At 49.7% G+C, this 20,273-nt stretch overlaps 1 long non-coding RNA gene across 1 annotated transcript; it reads right to left on the bottom strand.

Moving 5' to 3' along the window:
• Positions 1-527: 527 nt before the first annotated feature.
• LOC121018069 (uncharacterized) lies at positions 528-3,419 on the bottom strand. The gene is made up of 3 exons (XR_005785013.1): positions 3,163-3,419; positions 2,105-2,546; positions 528-1,518 (listed from the first exon to the last, which is right to left on the bottom strand). It is a non-coding gene; the product is annotated as an uncharacterized LOC121018069 (long non-coding RNA).
• Positions 3,420-20,273: the final 16,854 nt, after the last annotated feature.

Genomic DNA, 20,273 nt, shown 5'->3' with positions numbered 1-20,273 from the left:
CCAATTCCCCAATGGCCCAATGGCTCAGTACCCTCTTCGTCCTCACGGCCCCACCTCGGGGTTGATCTGGGCCCTGTCCTAATGCATTATGGGACTGGCCACCGTGCAGCTCATCATGGGAATCCAGCCGCTGGACCAGAACAGAAGCCACTCGGAGGTCATCCGACATCATGTGCATTCTGAATGCGGAGCAAACTCGTCTTCCAACATAAACATGGTTCCCCACGAGGGCCCTAATTGCTCTGGAGAGGGCCGGCTGGCCAATCAGCCACAACCACTCCACTCCACTCCACAGGAAGGGCAGGGTTTCCCAGCTTGAGCCCCTCCGAAGTATTTATGCTGCTCTAAGAGCTGCTGTCCCCTCAGCTGCTGTCCCCTCCTGGGTTATTTCTCACTTCCTTTGTGCACACCCCCAAAACCAGAGCCCCCAGCCCCCCATCTGCAGGACCCCCTTGCCCACACTCTCCCCACTTGTTCTCTTTGTTTCTCTCCCACATGTCTGACATAATAGAAAACAGAACCAAATATTCAAAAGGCACTTTCCATTTTAATCAGGTTTGGGAGAAACATAGCTAACATGCCTCTTCGCCCAGCTGGTGAAATGTGTGACATTTACCAGGGCCGTGGCGAATCTTGTCCAACAGCCCATTTAAAATGCCACTCAGATTCCCCCATCTCTGAGTCTTAAAAAGCACTTGTCCTACAAAGTGTTTTCATTACCAAAAATATTAAGCAGAGTCTTCATCCACTCAGAGTCGCCCTGTAATTCTGCAAGCAGAGCAGTCAGACCTCTCCTTGGATGAGGTCTGCTAGGCAGAGGAGGACGGGCCTCCCTTGGCCTCCCCGGGGGTGTGCATGTCTCCCATGCACAGGTATGCATGTGTGTCTCCCATGCAGTGCCTGGGAGTCCGGCTGTTCACGTCTGTGTCCAGGACCCAGGCAGTGGCAACAGCTTGGATCCTGAGGCATTTCCTGGCCATGCCACACCCACTGGTGGGTCGGAGCCTTGGACCTCTTGCTGCCCTTCTCAATGGTGTTTGGCTTCCGGGGACAGAAGTGAGCAAGCCCACATCTATCACTGATTGTTCAGAATGGGTCTGGGTGTGAGTCTCCTAGAGGCAAAGCCAAGTGCACGTGAGCAATCTAAATGTAGAAGGTGGTCCTTGTGGGATTGTCACTGTCTGTGTGTCCTCTGGCTTTATCCCCTGCTGGGACAGCATTAGCTGCTGCCCTCTACACACCCACACACTCAGGGGTCAGAGTGAGTCTTTCCCAGTCCCCTCCACCATCTGCTCGGAAGCAGCATTCATTGGGGCAGGCTGCATGCTGGAAACCCCCAGGTTACCCAGGTAGCATTAGAGAAAGAGTCGGTGGAGGGAGCCTTGAGCTTGAACCCAGGTTTTAAGAGCTCCAGAGACAACGAAACTCTGCCTTGTTGACTCTTCTTTTGTGTAAGCAAGTTCACACCACTGGGAGGGGCTGGAAGCCTCATCGATGGGAAGATTTGAGAAGGGGCTCCTGTAATACAGGGGCCTGGACTGGATGACTTTGTCCAGCAGGTCATAGGGGGTTATCGAGGGGTGTCTGGGTGGCTCAGTCAGTTAAGCATCCAAGTTAGGCTCAGGTCATGATCTCACAGTCCGTGGGTTTGAGCTCTGCATTGGCCTCTGTGCTGACAGCTCAGAGTCTGGAGCCTTCTTCAAATTCTGTGTCTCCCTCTCTCTGCCCCTCCCCCGCTTGCACTCTGTCTCTCCCTCTCTGTGTCTCTTAAAAATATACGTTAAAGGGGTGCCTGGGTGGCTCAGTCGGTTGAGCATCCAACTTCAGCTCAGGTCATGATCACGCAGTTCGTGAGTTTGAGCCCCATGTCGGGCTCTGTGCTGACAGCTCAGAGCCTGGAGCCTGCTTCGGATTCTGTGTCTCCCTCTCTCTTTGCCCCTTCCCCGCTCATGCTCTGTCTCTCTCTGTCTCTCAAAAATGAATAAATGTTAAAAAAATTAAAAATAAATAAATAAACATTAAAATTTTTGAAAAAAATAGGGGGTTATTGAATGCACTGTGCAAGGAGTGGTTTCAGATTGGTGTTCACAGAAAACGGATTTACCTGGTGGTGCTGGATGGAGGGTACAGAATGGCATTGCAGGGAAGGGGTCTTGCCCACGAGACCTTGGCCGGCAGGCTGAGGATGGGAACAGAGACAGCAGAGAAAGTGTGGAGATGCGAACCATGAAGGATGAGGCTTGACGTTTAGCTGTGGGGTGGGCAGGAGGGCCCCAGAGGGCACGAGGTGTGTGGCATTCCGTGGGTGTGGGGGGGCTGGAGAAGACGTCCACAGCCAGTGTGGGTGGGTGAGAAGTGGGCGGTATCTGGCGGGTTGGGCTTGATTAAGCCAGTTTGCCCTTGAGGTGCCTGGATGTGTCCTTCAAGCTGAAAGGGATAGAGCAGCTCCTCCTCTTCTGGAAGCCTTGTCAGTCCTGATAAAGGAGAGTAAAGCACCCTCTTCATTGCTGTGTGTGTGTAATGACGTCTGTGCATTGGGTGGAGACCTAGGGATGCAACAGAGACAGGGAGATGGTGTGGTTACGTGCGTGCACACCTGTGCCCTCGCGCCGCCGGGACCTCAGGGTTTCTTTGGACCAAATTTAGCTTCTTAGCTCCGATTACATTCAGATGAACTTGGCCATATGGAAACGTTGATTACATGTACAAATTTTGTTTGGGAGAAGACTGTGTTTGTGTGTGCGAGCGTGTGTGTGTATGAGTGTGTGTATGTGTGAGAGAGAGCTCGACAGAGAGGGGTATATATAGAATGATGTCGGGAAACGTGTCTTTGTGGGGAAACAGATGGCCTTGAGCAAGGGAGCTGAAGGCAGGAGATGGTCCCGGCTACAGCTGCTTCCCCCCAGCGCGCCTCTGAAGACACTTAAGCAAATTCCGTCTGATTGCGGTCCCTCTAGCACCTTCTTACCCAGATGAAATAAGCGTGGAACAGACTCTTCTGTCTAATGAGAATTTAAATTTTCAACTTTGTCAGAGACGTAAGCCTGCAGCCTCAGCGTGATGCGCATCTCCAAGCGCGCAGCCTAAAGAGCAGGGGACCCAGGGCTCCCTTTCCCTTCCCTCCCGAGTCCCCACACGAGACCCAAGCAACACACGACTCACTGGGATGTTGATAATGGCATCGTGGCAGCGAAAGCCCTCCAGTTCGGATCCTAGCTGGGCACATTGAGTCCAAGAGTTTGCGGAGTTCACTGGGCATCTTCTGTGTGTAAGAAGATAGATGCCGAGGGACATGGCCATGGACCAGCCAGATTCCTTGCTGTCTTGACTCACGGGACAGCATGGAGTCTGCAGCCTTGAGCTGTGCCCCCTTGAGCAACTTACTTAACCCCGCCACACCTCCATGTTCACATCTGTGAAATGAGAATACCAGTCACACCTGTCATGGGAGAATCTCGTGGGGTAAACACCGTGCCCAGTGCCAGATGCACAGCCAACACTCTACTATCGCCAGCCAAGATTCGAAGGAGCGTGCTCCCATGACTGAAATAAAGACAGTGCTTGCAGAGCACGGGCGTTGGGTATTTGCCGAAATGACTTTTCCGAAGCATTCATAAGTGATTTCAAAGTACTTTTCCACATCTTTGTTCCAAGTTGTCTTGTTTTTATGTGTTATTAGTTCAAGCCTCCTGAAATGAGGCTGAAAAGGAGGCATAGAGGTCTCTGACAATGCCGCTGGCCTCCGTATTTCCAGAGTAAATGCTGTCAGTGCTCACAGAGGAGCTGAGGCATGTGTGGTGGTCAGACAGAAGGACAGAGGAGTGAGCTGCCGGGCCTGGAGAGCCAGCCTCCCTGAGTGGAGCCCCACCTGCGTCTCCAGCTTCTGGATCCCAACAGTCTCTGTCTGTTCCCTCAGGGTTTCTCTTTGCAAACCCTGCCTCTTTGTTTTCTCTCGGTGCCTTTGCCCCACGCTCTCCCTGGGCCCAGAAGAGCAAGGTCTCAGCTTGGGCTTTCCTCCTGCTCCAGGTCTCTGCCCCAGAGCTGGCTGTGCGGGGAGACCTTGAGCCCTGCTGGTTGGGTCACAAGTGGTAATGACCGCCAACATTTCCAGATGTTGGGTCCACGTATGGTCCCATGTACTTGGGGGGCTTTGGAGCATCATTCCGTGTGACCTACACACGATCAAGGACGGCAGAGTCGCTCCTCTTCACACTGGAGATGAGGGGACGCACACAGAGTGGGGGGTCACTTGCCCAGCTGCACAGCTAGGGAGAGGCAGAGCCCCTGTGCCCACGCTGTAGCCCCTCACTGGGTCCCTCCTGAACCAGTGGGCTGAGTGAAGGGCTCCCAGATTGCGGAGCTCAGAGGAGACTCAGGCTTCTCTGGTTTTACATAGAATGAAGGGGAAAGAGAAAAACTCACCACTAGGGGGATGGGAGAAGTTGATGGTCATCCCAGGACCATTTGCGATGCCTTGATTGCACTGGCCCATTTCAAACCCATCTGGGCACACCAGGTTTTTGTGACATGTGCCCTCTGAAAGTCATGGCCTTTGTCTCAAATGTTTGCTACTAACTTCACCTCCCTTCCAGACCCCCAGACGTAGATTCTGAATGTGCTGCCTCCTTTCAGATCATCTTTGTGGTCTTGCAAAACCACCCTTCTTGATGACATCGGTGTTTCGGGAACAACCCAAACACCCTCCTTAGGTTGGAGGTTTGTCCTTGTCAATTATGCTTCTGGAAATCCTGTGGCTCATGTGTTCATTGGCCACGACTCTGCCCACTGATGGACAGCACATCTCCCTTCCAGATTCTTCCATTGAGGCCGCCGACATTTCCCAGGGGTCAGCATGCACATGGGAGCCGCAGCGTGGTTATGTAAAAACCATGGCATTCATGTGACAGTGCTCTCAGATTACAACCCTAGCATTCCTCCCACTGGCTTGAAGACACCTTACCAAAGGAGCTTTGGAAGGAGGCACTGGCTGACTCTCATGCCCCCCATGTTACTACAATGGTTGTTCATTCTCTGGCTTTCCAACCTTTCGGAATATATATAGTACACATTCCTTTTAAATGTTTGTTGTAAAATAATTTCTGACTTACAGAAAAGTTGCAAAAGTGGTACAGAGCATTGACTTAGGCCCTTCATCCCCCTGCCGTGTATGTTAATGTCTTCTGTAATGGTGATGCCATTACCCAAAGCAGGAAACCATCACTGATACAATACTAGTTGCTTCACACGAAACCTGGTTGAGTTGCCCCAATTTGTCCACTAATGTCCTTTTATGGCTCGAGGATCCCCTGCTGCATTTGGTTGTGAAGGAGTGAGTTTAACAGGCCCCACCTATTGGTACTCACATGCTTCAAATCCATTGATTTGAGATTTCTGCACATGGGTCTATGGACTCCTGCTCACATGACCTCTCATTAGGTGTCCTGATCCTGGAATTTTAAATGGAGAGGCTTAGTTTAACCCTTGGAAAAGATTCACCCTTACATTCTTGAACTCCCTGAAGTTTTTGGGAAGACACCTTTCCTTCGAAAGCACTTTTCTTCTTAGTTTTTGACACAACTGCTATTTCCAAAAACAAATAACCTTGAACCTTCCATCCCGCTTTCCTGATGGTGAGACATGACAGGGGTCCTTTATGACATGTCAGTAAGTGGTCGTTCCCCACATAAACACAGCCCTCCCTCCACGGTGACCAGATCTTACTTCATCAGAGGAGCACTTAAGCTCTGTTGCCAGAAAGACAGTGAGAGGGTAATAACACAGGGGCTGACAGCAATGTCCCTTGACTCATCTTAAAGAATAAAAATAAAATATAGATAGAGAGATGCATTTTTTTTTCTTAAAGAAAATGAATTATTCTTTGAAAGTTAGTCAATCTCTTGGGGGCATAGTGTGGAAAATTAGATTTTAATGGCTTTAGAATTGAGGTTCTGTGGGTCAATAGTACTGGACACTTGAAGTAAAATGACAAATCTATTAGAAGAAAATCAAACATTTTGTTGCTCATCAGAGAGGCAGTCAGAGGACAGCAAGCAAGGTCTTGGAATTCTTCTTGTGTACAGAAGGCATCAGAAAAGTACCAATTCTGCTTGGTGTTTTGAGATCCTTGGGAGAGGGTCAATCACGGATTTTTAACTCTCCTTTAGTCAGAAAGGCTCCTGGTTTCTGGACTGTTTGCAAAATTCTGTTGCGGGAAGTTTGGCAGGATGGGTGTTTCATAAGCATTCAATCCCAAGGTGGTATAGAATGGACTCTGCTGTTTCTCAGCGGACTTTCCACCATCAGTCCTGGCTTGCGTTTGTTTGGTCGACTTATCCCTATTGGATGCACTTCGTTTTTCTACTTATGAGGTTGGCAACGCTGCCATGGGCAAAAACCAAGTCTGATTTTTGTCTTGTGTCCCTGACTTAGAATCTTATTTTTTTCTCACATTTTACAGAAACGGATGCACAAACCATATATCTGAGGGCATCCAATCAGTAATTAAGTCGTGCCTTTTTCTCTCTCTTCAACGATACCTGTTCTGTCGGTTTTCCGAACAGACGGAACATGCCAGACGCTGTCTGGGGTGACTGGGACAACAGTGTGGGCCTTGTACTCCTGGGACTGATGGTCTAGTATGAAAGACACAGGCAGAAGTAAAAATGCACACAACTACCTATTTAATGCCAAGGTGGGACAGGCCATAAGGCAAGTGAGGTGTGTTATCAAAGTGTCAGGTCAGCTGAGGACGACTGGAAGTTAGCTGGAAAGAGGACTTCCCAGCACACAGCACATGCATTAGGCCTTTCAGACAATCCCCTTCCCACACCCCTGAATGAAGAAGGCATTGTCTTACGTTCCAGGGAAGCACACTGAGGGGTGGAGAAGCGAATTGGCAGGACCCTGGTTATGCAGCTGATGGAGCCAGGGTGTGTAGCTGTCCACCTGGTGTGGGAAGGCAGAGGGTGACAGAAATACCCAGGACACTCTAAAGCAAAGCAGAACATGTCAGGCTCTTTGAGAGCGGTAGATTTTGGAAGAGAGCCCAGGGGTGGGGCGCAGGGAGCTTTCAACCGCAGGACGATTCTCTGGCTTTGCCTAAGGATTTTGTTGTTGTTCAGGTCCTGTCCTGCACAACCTTTTTATGTATGATTTTGTTGGAGACTTTGGAGCTCTTTGGACCATGTTTCCAGATGGCAGGAGCCATGGCGGGAAAGGGGGCAAACCATTGGATTCAGTGACAAAGTCAAGATCTCAAATGTTCTCACTGGATCCTGTGTCCCACAGGCAAGGACTTCCCATACCTGTTCCCAGGACCATCATTGGCATCTGGAAGAATGACATGCAGCCTGATGTCTGTGGCAGGAGGGAGGGAGGGAAGGAAGGGGACGGAGGGAAGGAAGAGAGGAGGGAGGAAGAAGGAAGGAAGGAATGAAGGAAGGAAGGAAGAGGAATGAATGGAGGGATGGAGGGAGGAATAAGGGAAGAAAGGAGGGAAGGAAGGAAGTGGGGAGGAAGGGAGGGAAGAGGAAGGGAGGAAGGGGAAGGGAGGGAGGGAGGAAGGAGGGAAGGAAGGAATCTTTGCTAAATTGAATTAATAGAAAAACATGAAATACTGTCACTAAGTCCTTTCTGGGCTCCCAAATGCTAACACACGTGCTGACAGTCTGGAAGATTCCACTTACTGATGTCCAAGATGAAGATGTGCCATCTCCTAAGTGAAACAGGAGTACTGGCCACAGCTGTCCAGCTCAGGACGGCCCCATGTGGGAGCCACACTCTAAGGAACTTTGACCAGCAAGAGCTTTGCCAAAAGAGAAATTAGACAGCTTTAGAAATAGGACATCGTGGGGAGAAGATGGGGTGAGGGTGGGGGGCAAATCCCCAGCAGCCTTTGATGAGCTGGTGGCTCACAGGTTTCCCCAGGAGTGTGCACCTGTCCTCTCTCACATTTCCTTCTCCCCCTCCCCCTCCCTTCCCCTCCCATCTGCCTCCCTCCCTCCCTCCCTGTCTCTCACACACCCAGGGCACTCACTGGGGTGAGTCTGAGCCAGGGAAAGCTCCTTTGGATACATTGATGGAAGAGACGGAGTGTGACAAACTTGCCATCTCCCTCCAAATGTCTCTGCGTCTGTAGCACCAGCTGCGGCATTGGCTGCTCAGACCCCCAGTGGGCCAGGCGCACAGTCCAAGATCCTCAGCCCCCCAGCTGGGCTGTACTCTTGTCATTTGTCATTTACTCCTGGGGGATAAGACCCCACATTCCCTGCCCCCTCCCTCCTGCCTCTGCAGGTAGCCCCTGCTGTTCCATCTGGAATGCCCTTTCTGGTCCTGCTTTTAAATACTCTGTCCATCTTTAGACCCAGCTGGATGCCCCACTCATGTGCAACCTTTAGCTCCGGTTGTCCCAAATTCAATGGATCTGCCCTTCTTTGAGGAGCAGTAGCCCACCCTGCCTGCACTCTGGAATCAAATCACTGGGGCAGAGGGGTGTTTGGAAATAATCTGGAGTCGGGCTCCAAGCCAGTGGAATTGGGGTCCTGAGTGGTGTGGGGTGGGGACAGGGGCACCTGGGAGGCCAAGGTGGGAGCTGGCCCACTTACGTTTGTAAAAATAGAACTAAAACACAGCACTTAAGCCATGTGGAAGCTGACGGGGGGGGGGGGGGGGGCAAGGTGAGGGCAAAGCTAGACAGGAGGTCGGTCCACACAGCAGGCTGGAGGGATGGCATCTCAGCTGTGGGGTGTCAGATACCATCCGGATGGAGAAGACACCTGGGCCACGTCTGCTTTGTCAGCCGCCTGCCTTGCTCATCCGTGGATGACAGTGCTGGGCTCCGGGCTAGGCTGGTGTGGGCACTTAATAAATACCGAGGTAGATGGATGTAGCTTGAAAATTCTGCACACGACACAAATGTTTTTGCAAGTTACGTGCCCACCTGGTTTTTCTTTTAGTGGGTCTTCTCGTGACTCAAATCATGAATGTGAGAGTAGGGGCCTCCCAGGGATTTTCTGTCTCTTGCACCATGCCACAGTTGGCTACACATCGTAAGTCCTGGCCTCTTTGGATGCCGTTCGAGACCAGTTTTAACACAGGTGGAGAGTCCATCTATGGGATGTTGAATCCGCTCCCCCCGCCTCCGCCAGAAGTTTCCTTTTGTTGGAAAACGTCTGCCGTTTTGGTGGCCCCTTATACAAATTAACTTGAAAGTGATATAGATCTTCCCAATCCCTGCCCCCTAGATTCTAATGATGGGTCCCCTTCCCTCCCTGCCTCTGTGATTCTAGTCTAACAGCCTCAGGTTGGGAATTGGTTGGTGAGGGGGCAGTTTGTCTGAGATCTTACACCTGCCCGGCAGGGGGTTTGGGATGTGGGCAGCTCTGTGTCCTCTTGGAGGCCGTGGCTGTCCCTCCACGCCCTCTGCCTGCCTGTCCAAGACAGACTTGCCTTCAAATCTGACAATTACCTTTCCCTGTCTCTCGGGCGGTGCTAAGCCGCAGATCCTCTGCGTTTATTTAACTAACACATACTATTTTCCTAAACCCAAGATGTTAACCTGGTGCCCCGACTCGGCTTCCAGAGGAGACGCTGATTGTGAATGAATTATCTGAATGGGCGGCTCAGTGAAAAGCTGCCACCGGGTCCCTGGGAGGCCTGAGCTTTGGGAAAAGGTGGCAGTTAGAGAGGACCCCCCTCTGACCTCCCTCCTGCTACTTCTTTTGCTAATTAAAACACAACCAATGCCAATTAAAACACCACAAGAGCTATTATTGTTTTTTTGTTTATCCACAGACCGGGGATAATGCGGGGAAATGAAGTGGAAACTCCCTGCGTACCAGCTTGGCTATTGGTTTGCTGGAACAAGGGCTCTGTGCTTTCCAGAGAGGGGCCGGCATTGTCCTGCAGGGTGCAGCTGCCAGGGCCAAGTGGCTTTTCCTCACGGGCCAAGTGGTGCTCAGCCTGGCAGGTGCCAGCAGCCACTGCCCGTGCTGGCACATCTACAGGCTCTGAAAGCCGTGCCTTCCAAGCACCTGGGCAGAACAGGTCCCCTGCCCCCCCCCCCCCACCCCGCCATGGTGCAGCCAAGCAAGGAAACCAGTAGAAGGCCCAGCGACTATGTGGGTCACTCAGCACAGCACCCCTAACCCCTCCCCTTAGAGGCTGGTAGAAAGTTACTAGAATGTTACCAGCTACGTCCCAGCTTCCCCAATTCCCCACGTGCTCAGTTGAGCTCCTGCCCCTCCTTTGGAGCAAGGGGGAGCATTGGAGATTCTGCAGATTTCACCCCTGCAGCTCTGGGAGAGGCGGAGGGACTGATGGCTGGAGACATCAGCAGTGGCCTGAGTCTGGGTGCAGATCACTGGCGAGGCATGTGCTCCAGGCCTTCTTACCTCTTCTTGAAAAGGGGGAAGCGTTAACTTCTTCCTCCTAGAGTTACTGCAAGGATGAACACTCTTAACGTGTGAAAATGCTTTGTCCGGTGCCTGGTACAGAGGAGTGCTCAAAAAAATGCAGCCAACACCATTATTCTGCTATGGCCAGACAGACACTGTCTGCCTGGGAGGACCCAGGGTTATGAATGCAGGTGCACGAACAGGGGTTAGCTACCTCTCTGCACCCATGGAGGCTTTAAGACTCCTAACTCTCAGGCCACGCCCAGAACACACCCAATTAAATCAGAATATCTAACATGCTGGCCAGATTTGGAAGGACTGATTGAGTGAATGTTCTGTCCTTCACCTTTGCTCAATGAAGCCAGCAGTGTCTGGAGGGCATTGGTGAAGCACTTCTGTGGACTGAATGCTTGGAATGTTCTGACACACTAAGCACATCCTTTCCCTGGAGATGGGCTTCAGAGCCCAGCAGTGTGTCCAGGGCCCAGCTGTAGGCTACAGAGAGCATCTCTGATGCCCCATGAGTCCTCTCCCACTACCAGCATCAGAGAGCGGAAGCTGACGGGACAGGCAGAGAGCGTGCCCCATTCCACGATCTCCATGGTTTGCACTGCAGAAAGGAAGGGCTGGTGTAAATCCTGCTTTTGGGAAAATGACATTAAAAGACAAACTCTTTCAGCAGGGGTCAGAGAGGATAAACACTTTTGACTCAGGGTGAGTCTGCCAGGTACAGGGCACTGCAGTGGGTATAAGGGTTCAAGGAGATAGAAAGTGCAGGTGACCCCCAGACTTTCATAACCACCTCCTGCCGAATGTCCTTTCCACGCTGGACCGAGTCCCTTCAGACCAGTGGGAAACGGTATGTTTGTTTGGGTAAGTGCTAAAAGCCTGTGGTTGGAAAAGAAGTAGGTGCAGATATGGATGCTCTTCCGTGAATCTCTGTGACCTTGAGCAAGTTGCCACCTTTATCTGGAAGCTCTGTCATGGGCAGGCAGACTCAGCGAGATGTTGGTCCAAATACCAGCCAGTCTCACTCAGGAGATTTCAAAGGCAGCAAAACTTTTGATGAGTTCATGTAAACATCGATCGCAAATGTGCGGGAACCCCCCCGACTGAATGTAGAAGGATTTCTTCTTTATTGGATAAAGAGATGTAATTCAATCAAAGAAACATAGTTAAGGTCCAGGGCCATAAGCAGACTTGATTATGCCTCCCGTTACCTGGCGTTGACTACGTGGAATGTGGGGCTGGGAAAGATCATGGTGCCTAACCCTTGATCTGTGGGAAACGGTGCTGGGATCGGTCGGCGACGTCTGTTTTGGGGAGATGTTAGCCCAGAAGAGGGTGATTTGCTACACCCATCCCAGGGGTCTGGGCTGGATTCTTGCAAAGAAAACAAATCCTCTGTATTTTTGCCGAGCCAGAAACATACTCTGATACACCTGGCCAAGAGGTTGCCTCCATCCTCTAGAATGTCCAGTCTGCAAATCCAACAGATAAACTTGTGGTCAGCATGCTCGACATGAGTGTGCAGATACAGCCATGGTCAGAATTGTTCCCAAGTCTGGCCAGGAGGACCATGCGATGAAGACACAGAACAAGTGGTGGGAGAGCCACAGGTGCCCAATGACTTATTTGGTGTACGAGAAAACGGAAGAAAAAACTCCTATTGTACTTTCAGATCTGCTTACTCACATTTCGTGTCCTGGAAGGAAGATGCATTCCAGCACTCAGGATTAAGCTGGCTTTCTTTTTTTTTTTTTTTTTTTTATAATTTTTTTTTTTTTCAACGTTTATTTATTTTGGGGACAGAGAGAGACAGAGCATGAACGGGGGAGGGGCAGAGAGAGAGGGAGACACAGAATCGGAAACAGGCTCCAGGCTCTGAGCCATCAGCCCAGAGCCCGACGCGGGGCTCGAACTCACGGACCGCGAGATCCCGCGAGATCGCGAGATCGTGACCTGGCTGAAGTCGGCCGCTTAACCGACTGCGCCACCCAGGCGCCCCTAAGCTGGCTTTCTTAATGACCATGGTGAGTCAACGTCCTCTTACTCTTACTAATTTTATACCAAGGTGATTACTGAGTATCGGTGGTTTAAATATTTATAGAAATGTACAGAAGCTGCTAATGGCTGAATCAGCTTCAAACGGCAGGTGATGACAACAGACTTAATGAACACAGATTCCACTAAACACACACAATGAAGAACACGCCGTGACAGGGACTTGCGATTGAATAAACAAGTGAGACTCAAACGAGCCGCTGCAGCGTTTAGTTTGGCTTCCATTGGAGAGACGCAGGTTGGCCGGGAAGCAAATGTGTTCTTGTGTGACTGTTGGAAGTCACGCTCAGTGATGGATGCCCTTGAAACTGACGCCCATCAAGAACGAGGAGAGTCAAGAAGATGGACGCCTTGGTTGTCTGACCATAGAAATAATCACTCCTGCCCCTGCACCCAAAAGTGGTGCTGGTCTCCATTTCATTTAATGCCGTTCCACAGTCCCACTGCACATTGAACAAGTCTCCTTCCATCTTGCAGGTAAGGAAAGTCATGCTGATGGGTGAATGCCCAAGTCCAAAGTCAGGTAGCAGGTGACCTCAGGTGTCAGGCAGATGTGAGCCCAGGATGCTCTGACTCACTGTTTCCCTCTAGTCTCTGTGCCTCTTGGAGAACAGGGTAAACCAGCTTCCGGGTGGTATTTGCCTCACACCCCCAACATCATTCATGCTGAGCTGTCTTATTCCTGAGAAACTCCTCAGACCCAGGTACCTACAACTGACTCCCGTGCTCATGCCCAGAAAGCAGCACGTAGCAGAGACCCCAGCTTGCTCATCCTGTCCCATAGAGCTGGAACGGCTCTCTAAACTCAGTGCAGCACAGCAGCCCTGTCTTGGAGGAGATTTATGCAGAGGCCTGATGTGCAGGAGGTGGAAAGTGAGGTTGGCCTGGAGCCCTGCTGACCACACTCCTCCACTGCCCTTCCACAGGCACTTGGAAATTTGGGTCACTGAAGGCAATGCTGAGTCGGGGGCAAACCCACTGCCAGGGCTGTGACTCCCAATCCACTGGTGCTATCAGGACTTTTTGTTGTAGTTAGCTCAAGTCTATATAAATGAAATCCTTTGATAAAGAAATTATGTTTCAAGCTTAAATGCAAGGAAAGAAAATGAACTAATAAAAGTAAACACAGGAAAAAGAGGAAAACGTACTGTGTTCTAGGTTCTTCTGACTGCCAATTCTTCTGTTCCGATGGGACATAATTGTTGTTAAAACCAACCAGCCCCAGACTAAACGTCCTGTTTGGGTCATCAGGATGGTTGACAGGAAATGTCCTTGTGACTGGGCACTGTGTTCTTTGACACACTGGGGGCAACCCCATCTACTGTCTCTAAAACATTGCCCTGGGTAGAGTCCCGTGTTTTGGGAAACACCACCCAGAAAAACTGTGGGTTTGGAAGGGTGAAGGAAAAGCCCGAACCTTCTGACATGCATGGCGTAACCTGGGCAACAGAAGTCGATTCTGTTCATAAAGATAAAACCCTGGAAGCGTTCCTCCCCTTACCACCTGTGTTTCCACGTGGTCACAGACTCTCAGGGTTTTAGAAGTCACCTGCTTCTAAACCGTACAATGCGTGAGCTCTCCTCCCGTGTTCCTGGCAGCAGGAGAAGGTCTGGGGTCACTGAACAGAGGTAAACGTCCTCGGACCAGTCATATCCTCTGCAGTGTAAGGGCCTCATCAGGATGGGACTCTCACCACTCACCTGAACGTGGAGGGAGAAGGAGCCAGCAGACAGCACTTCTGTGGCTTTAGGGCAGCTTCAAAGAGGCCAGGCTGGCTGGCCTCCAGAAAAGCAAGGTACTTACTGCCCCTGCCCGCTCAGGCCCTTGACCTAATTCAACATCCAATTCTGCCTACACCCAGGAAAAACAAATGTAGATACTTTGCTACCTGTCGGCATCATTAATTTTGCTGTGATTGCTCATTAAAATGGTTTGTTTGCACTGGGCTGCGTTGGCTGTCTTACCCTAATTAAACGGCGGAGCAGAATCGGGACAATTTGCTTGTGGGCTAGTGTAAGACACGAGTATGATCCGTTTCGCTCTGGCTGGGTTTGAAGGTACCATTTTGCTTTCAGTCATCATGTGTACCTCTCCCTGGAGAGTCTTCTGTTTGCTTGTTGCTTTGGACTCCTTCCAGGTGAGTTGGGGATATAATCATGCTATTATTACCCTCACTGAAACTATATTCAGTGCAAAAATGTTGCCTGTGAACTCTGGGGACAGGAAAGAAGAGAAGGCAAAGTGTCTTGAAATAACCTGGTAACTTGGCCTCAACCTTTTTCATAAAAGCAGAAACAATGACAGCTGGCCTTTCTTGGATGCTTGTCATGAAAGGGCCTGCACCAAGTGTTTTAAAGACATTGTCTCATTGAATTCCCATAAAGTGGGTGCCATTATTATCCTCACTTTGTAGGTAAGGAGATAGACCTAGGGAGGAAGTCAGGTGCTGCACAAGGATCCAGGCTGGTGCCTGAGGAGCCAGGAACCATCACCCAGACCCCAGCGGGCCTCCCCAGGAACAGGGTCTGTGTCCCTGCATGGGTCATTCTGGCAAGTAGATGGTTAAGCAGGTGACAACTTCACTCACCAACTGTTAGTAAACTTGAGTATTTGAGGCAGTAGGAGGAGACCACAACAGAGGACCTTGCAAAGTAAGGCACCCTTGATCGTTCATTCATAGCCATCCACATCTGCAGTAGACAGATCCTGGGTGCTTATTCAGCTCCAGGGTCTGTGGTTAGTACTGGGAACTGGGAGATCCATTCAAACAAATGGGGCCTGTCCTTGGGAGCTCACAGTTCAGAAAGGAGAGGAGCCCGGGAAAGAGCCACAGTTAGCTCAGATCTAAGCCCTGTGTGTGTGTGTGTGTGCGCGCGTGTGTGTGCGTGTCAATGAGCGATGACTGTGTATGTGTGAGTGAGTGAGTGTGTGCATGTGTGAGCGTGTGGATGAGTGTGTGCACGTGTGAATGTATGAATGAGTGTGTGCATGTGAGTGTGTGCATAAGTGAGTGTCTGCACGTGTGGATGAGTGTGTGCGTGTGCGTGTGAATGAGTGCGTGCATATGTGAGTGGGTGCACGTGTCAGTGTGTGAATGAGTGAGTGCGTGCATGTGTGAGGTTCCTGATCAGGAAGTCTCATCGGTCCTTGACACTGATCGAATATTCGTGGTTCTCAGGTCCTGTCTCTTCCCAATGCCTGGCATCCTCCTTCTGGACTTCAGAGAGGAGAGATCGATGCTTTTACACAATGAATAATGCCAACCGTATACATTTTATTAATTTATGGAAATGTCAGATTGCTTTAACTATTATACTGAACTTCTGTCCTCCAATAAATGGCTTAATTTCCTTCCAAGGATAAGGCACTCCAGTATTTTCGGCTGACCAATTCAGCCCAGGGCGCTCTAATGTTTTCTGTCTACTCAGAGGACACATACTTCATCAGGATGACTCTGGGGTAATGACACCAAAGGCCCATTTCTAATGATTGTCACGGTCTTGGCCAAATGCATTCCATATATTAAGGCTGATGCCTCTCGCCGAGCTGGGTGCATCCTCTGGGGGAATAAATGACCTTTTCTCTCGAGCCTTCCTCGGCTTGTGACATGGGAAGAAATATCTCCCAATGCAATGCCAGGGTTGAGAACAGCCCCTAAAGTGGGCGAAACGGCTCTGGCCCTCACACAATGGACAAACCAGAGAAAGGAGGTCTATCTGAGGATATAGCCAAAGGCCATTGTAAATATCAGCAAACTCACTTGGGGAACAGCAGACCTGCATTTACTATGGACCTGAGGAAGCTTGCGTTTCAGCGTCATATTAGTGCCCTTAAATCTAAATTTCTATCTATAGTGTGGAATTCTTCTTAAAGAGGACCCTTCCCTTTCAATTTCAGTTTCAATTTCAATAAGCACAAGATGCCACGACACCTGGATCTGGACTTGGGGAGATGAATGTCAGGCGGGAATGGAGATTCCACTGTGGACAGTGCTGGGATTTTGTGGGGGGGAAGGTTGAACAGTGGAAGTGTTATAGGGCAGCAGGACATACGGGCCCCAAATATGCCACTTTGGCATAAGGATCATTTTGAATTAAAGAAAATTCAGAAGAAGCAGATCCAAGAAAATTCTCAGCCCTCCCCCTATTTGCCTCGAAGTTGGGCATAAATTTGTGAAGTCGTCCCCCTCTGTTCCCCACTAGGAAGGACAGAAGTTAATCACTGGAGACAACACCAGACCCTGATCAGAACTAAAGACAGCACCAGAGGCATCTACACAACTGACCTTAACAACTACCCCTTGTCTGCCACTATCCCCCATGGACTGGTCTTCCCAAAATTTACTGCCCTAGAAATTCAAAGCCCTCCTCCTCTGTCTTGTCACTGCTCTACAAACATATTGTTTTATGGCTAAGGTTTTATATAAGCCCAAGTCCTAACCATCCTTTTTGATTACTCATCACTGGATACTCGTGTGTGTGTGTGTGTGTGTGTGTGTGTGTGTGATGCATATGTGTTACTAAACTTCCATATGTTTTTCTTTCCTTTCTCTGTCTTTTGTCAATCTAGTTTACAGAGCCCCACCCAGGGAATCTAGAAGGGCAGAGGGGGATAGCCATCTGTTCCCCTACAGTTTCCGGACCTTGCAGTCTCTAGGACTCCAACCTTCTCAGGAAGAGGGAAGCAAACCTGCTCATGGCATTATTACCTTCCCTTAACACCCAGTGGCACAACGGATAAAGTCCAAGTCGGTTCCTCTCCACCAACCACTGCAACAGAATCACCTGGGAGGATGTTAGGAGTTCCCATGCACAGGCTCCACCCTGACCAAGTGAATCAGCATTCCTGGAGGTGGTGATCCCAACATACAGCACACATAGCCATGGGGGTCTCACCCTTGCCAGATGGTGGAATCCCCTGGAAAGTTTAAAAAATGCAGATGCCTGGGCCACATCCCTGCCTACACCAATCCAAATCCCTGAATTTGGATCCAGTTGCCTTCATACATAGACTCCCCAGGCCCTTAGGTGATTCTGATGAATATCCAAATTGTGAATTATTAGTCTAAGCAAGTAAGTGGGGTGAGGGTACATAAAAGGATGTTGGAAGGTGAAGGTGGGCAGAATAAATCAGGGAGGGCTTCCTGAGAGCTGAGGTCAGGCCAGTCTTTAACACATAATGGGCTGTGTTGACACAAGTAAAGGAAGGCAGTTTTTTCCTCATAGACTGCTCAAATTAATATAACAATCAGGATAAAGGTTAATTGGATGAAACTCACGTTTTCATCACCGAACAGAACACACCATTCTTCACTGACTTACATGACAAGACATATAAATAATAGTGGGGGGGGGGTTGTCAGGGAGTGATGGGAGAAAGTCTCTATCAAGCCATGGTTCATGGTTTTGACATGTGTTTTGTAGATGTGGATGTATCCTTTTCCATCCAAATAATGAATAGCTAATCTAGACCCTTTTCCCTATCCTCGAAGGGGAAGCCCTGGGAAGAAGCCCCAGGGGTTGTGGGGTTCTCAGCTGTACAGGAAGGAATTCATCCCGAGTGCAAATCATGAATTTTATGTTTACCCTCCGAGTGCAACTAATAGGAGATGTCACCTTGACAAGATTTTATTGCTTTGATCTTTAGCATTTCGGGAAATCTTAGGTCAGTGAATGGTGGACTCTTTCTCAAAGCCTACTCAAGGCAGGAGGTAAAGATCAAGAAAGGGTTTCCATCTTGGGCAGTTGGAGGGTCAATTTGCATTATCAAATTCCCCAGTGGAATGTTTCAATGCCCTCACCTTTCTCCTAGAGTGTACAAACACAGCGATGCCTTTAAGAGCAATAAATAAATCAGTGATGCTGATAAAAATAATGGGCAAGAGATCATTCACCATCTTGTGACGAGTCCCAGTTCAGGTTTGATAAAAAGCTGGTGGAAACTGCCATTGTTGTAGGAAATTAAGAATGAGCTCATTAGCTGAGCAATTTAAGCCATTCAGATGATGATTACGACTTCCCAGATTTAAGAGGCAAAGGAGCTTTGTTCTGCCCAGATCATTTTTCCCCCGATCTTTATCTGGTCTTGATAAAGAAATTCTGCAAGTGACTTATGGTGTGGGGACCATGACAGGGAATGATTTTCTCAGCACTGGTAAATGAATATGACCTATAAGAAAAATACTCCGGGTTATGCTTACTTGGAGGAAATAAATCTCTCCCGTGCCCATCTTTCTCCTCCATCCTGTCAGGGGAGAATTCACTTTCTTGTCTTATTTTCCTCACGTTTGCCACCCACTCCTAACCTCCCCAGATAGAAGTGAATGAGAAATACACTCCCAACCTCTGGCTTCACCTGCTCTGACCTGAGTCTATCATTTTGGAGAGCAAGCCTGGATTTGCCCGGAGTATGGACTGTCTCCAGACGCTGAGTGTCCCTCAGCCCTGGAGTGGGCTCTGAGAAGGTGCTCCCTGTGAGCCCTGGAGATGCTCTTGTGGCTCTGCAGGTCTGTCTGTGAGTTCATGCCCTGCACCCCGTCCCCCTCCACCCCCGACCTCACTATCATCAGTGTCCTTATGGAGTAAACCCAACACCTGATCAACAGACACTCAAGGACAGCTCCTCATCAACAATGGCCCAAACCTCTCACTAATAAATCAAATGGTAGCTTATTTCTCTAAACCTTTTTGAACCTATTTGGTTTTCTACCCCCTTCTGCAGGGCCATGTTGCTTGGGTGAGTGTGATTGCCCCAGGCTTCTGTGGGTGGAACTTCTCTTCTTACACAATTAGAAATACTCTGGCTGGTGATCTGCTCTTCTGGGCGGGCAATGGGCTCAAGGCGTTCTATCCTTCCCTCATTCATTCATCCTTCCTGTCGTGGCCTTGTTACCCTGTGCCTCTCACTTCCGAGGACACTGAGGGAAAGGACGGTGAAGAAAGTTGCCAGAAGCCACATGGCTGATGAAAAGGGGTTAGAGGGCCGGGTTGGGTTCTGATGCACCCCAAGGCTTTTGCCTTCATGACTGCACAAGCTGCACCCCTCTGTCAGGGCAGGGGAAACACGGGCTCCCCTCATGGATCCCCAAACCTTCAAGCTCTGAGAATCCTGCAAGAAATCACGTTCATTCAAGCTCAAGAGTTGTCTTTTTTTTTTTTTTTTTTTTCCAGGAAAAGGATTTGAGTACAAGTTGGGCTGGGCCAGCCACGTGGCTCCCCATCATACTGGCGGGTCAGCTTCTGAGCAACCCCCACCAACACTGGAACATGGAACATACTGCCAGGACACGGTTCCCGAGACCCCCACCTGGGATGTAGGGACCCACATCCTCATGAATGTGCCTGTGGGCCCCGACGTGGATGAAACCAAAGCCATGGGCCCTGCCTGGGAGATCTCTGCAGACTCCAGGGAACAAGCTGACAAGGCTTGAGTGCTCTGATTGCCTGACTTTATTCACACGGAGTCTAGAATAGGAAGCTTGCTTCCCATTTGGCCAATTTCCAGAACTTTCTTCTTGTAATATATATAACATTCCCTCTAAAAATTACTCACCTGGGGCTTTTGCTGTTTCTTGAGAGGTTGACTGTGTTAACTGCTCATTCTAGTTTCCCACAGCTTGTCTGTAGGTAAAGCTAGACCTTTAGAAAACATTTCACTTGGAGCCTATAAACACATTTGTAATGTGTGTGAGATGTCCTGATGCAGGCACGCTATCACACTATCTCCGCAACACTCATCAAAGGAAGTATAGGCAATGTCCATTTGAAAATATTTTTACTTCCTCCCCAAGGCAATCATCAGACATTACCTGTTAT

The sequence above is a fragment of the Herpailurus yagouaroundi genome, unplaced genomic scaffold (genome assembly GCF_014898765.1).
Source record: "Herpailurus yagouaroundi ecotype Mexico unplaced genomic scaffold, PumYag 77, whole genome shotgun sequence".
NCBI classification, from domain to species: domain Eukaryota; kingdom Metazoa; phylum Chordata; class Mammalia; order Carnivora; family Felidae; genus Herpailurus; species Herpailurus yagouaroundi.
Note: the sequence above shows the minus strand (reverse complement) of the source record. Positions and strands in the feature narration are given on the sequence as shown.